Below are 2,394 nucleotides of genomic sequence, written 5' to 3'. Positions count from 1 at the left end.
CCCCCCCCCCCCCCTCCCGATATTCTCCCCAAGGATTTTTTTTGGGGGGCGGGTGGTAGTATGGGTCCGGCCATAGTGGCCAGGCCGAGTGGCGAGGTCAAGGCCACGGAGACCGTCCGGCCATGGCATCCTGAGTTCCTAGCTGTACTCTGCCCTGGAGGTATTCCCCGTGTCCCAGTCCTGCACCAGCCTCCAGGGCGCCAATCCTTATCCAGGGGACGTTCACACCTTTGTGCCTCTGTTCCCTCCCCTTTTGGCCATTCATGTTAAATTGGATTGGTTGATTTGAAACTAAACCCACCCCTAAACCAGACAGCTATTGGGCCACTGAGCACACATACTTTCCTCAAAAGTCATTTAATTGGTAAACTTGTGATTTAGCCCACCCCCAACCCTTACAGAAAAGTGACTTTATTGGTTACATTTAGAATATATCCCTCCCAAAAACCTTACTGGTGAATGATATGATTGGTTGCAGACCACGGGACAGATACAAAAAATATAGTTTAACCAACAATTGATTGTTTGTCTTTATTATGTGAAAATAGTAAATAGTATCCAAAACATAAAAACAGTCAGAAAACAATTTCAACAGAAAACAATATTTAAAAATACATAAGTTAAATCAAGTAAACAAAATAAAAAAAAAGATCAATCTAATTTCTCTCAAAATTACAAGTGAGACTATACCACACTGCCGGACCGCAACCGTGTGCAGTGAGAACGCTTTAATCCGTTAACATGAGAGCGGAAAAAATACGCACTGCAAATGGAGTAATGTGAACCCGGTGTTTTATATGTGCGCTGCGAGTGTGCATGGTCTCCAGGAGAGAGCTGAATGGTTAAACACTGGCAAGAATTAAAAAGTAATGCAATTTATAAACTTTAGTGACTATGCAACACTGCCTCGATTGTGCAAGTGACAATTCCTGTGTCAACTGTGCAGTGCAGCTCGCTTATAAGCAGACGCGATGTGTGGTGATTTGAAGCCATTTGCTTATTTTGAGAGAGAAAGAGAAAGCGTGCACTGTGATTCACTCACGCTGTTTGTGAAATTACGTGTCACACAAGGTTTTCAAATTAGTTATTTAATGAAGAAATATGAAGGCGAGTACCTCACCTTCAGCATTATAATTATTTCACACGTGCCGGACAGAGACTGAGACGGTGCCGCTGCATGTCATGCCAAACCTTCTCACAGCAGGCATGTCATCAGCTTGAGATAGACCGCCGATCAATCATCCCAACGTGATTATCGGCCTATAGTGATTGGTAGCCGATCAATCGGAGCACCCCTAGGGTATACATCCTAAAAAGAAGTCCATTAGAGTTTTGTTTGACTGTAGTGCAGTTTTCAAAGGAGTGTCCTTGAATTCACAATTACTACAAGGCCCAAATCTCACCAACACATTATTGGGTGTTTTGACCAGGTTCAGGCAAGAGCATGTGACTTTGATGGCAGACATTCAGGCCATGTTCCATCAAGCTGCTGTTTTAGCAGTCAGAATTGACAAGATGCTCAAGAAGGAACTTCAACTGGATTTGGCCAAGTCAGTGTTTTGGACAGCCAAACTGTATTGCCAATGATGCCAAGAGGTTTCAGACATTTATGGCAAATAGAGTGTCAGTCATCAGGGATGCAACAGATGTTGTACAATATAGACATATTGGAACAAAATTAAATCCTGCTGATGATGCCTCTAGAGACATGTCCATTGAAAACTTCTTGAAAGTCAGCAGATGGATACAGGGTCCAGACTTTCTATTGGAAGCCTCAAAGGATTGGCCTCAATCCTATTTTGACCGAGCCTTAAACGATGATCCAGAGGTTAAACAGGACACAGTGGTAATAGCTGCCATTTCCAAATGTTCTGACAGTGCTACTCATTAACTTTTGAACTATTTTTCTGATTGGAGAAAATTGAAAACTGCAGTGGCATGGATTCTAAAGTTCAAAGATGTGCTCTTGAAGCTCAACCATTACGTGCACACACAGAAACACTGTGGCGCACAGGAACGTTAATGAATGAAATAGCTTGGATACTGACCCGCTGCATTATATTTCTCAGCAATGAGATGGTAAAATCGTTGTTTTTAAGGAACTAAATTCACAGCTTCATTGTGTCACACTTCACTCGGAGCACGGAACGAGGAGACACGGAGATAACTTCACAGTCTTTAATGATCACACGGGGAACATAGGAGATACTGGAACACAAGGAATGACATTTGAGGACCGACAAACACTAACTGAAAGGACTGGGGCTTTTAAACACTGGGTGATTGGGAAAACACAGGTACAAGGAATGACTAATTAAAGGGCACACGGCACACGGGGGGAGGGAAAACACAACACAAAGAGTCCAGGGGTGTGACACATTGCTTGTAGAGAGA

The sequence above is a fragment of the Sinocyclocheilus grahami genome, unplaced genomic scaffold (assembly GCF_001515645.1).
Source record: "Sinocyclocheilus grahami isolate Dianchi unplaced genomic scaffold, SAMN03320097.WGS_v1.1 scaffold91.1, whole genome shotgun sequence".
Classification (NCBI taxonomy): domain Eukaryota; kingdom Metazoa; phylum Chordata; class Actinopteri; order Cypriniformes; family Cyprinidae; genus Sinocyclocheilus; species Sinocyclocheilus grahami.
Note: the sequence above shows the minus strand (reverse complement) of the source record.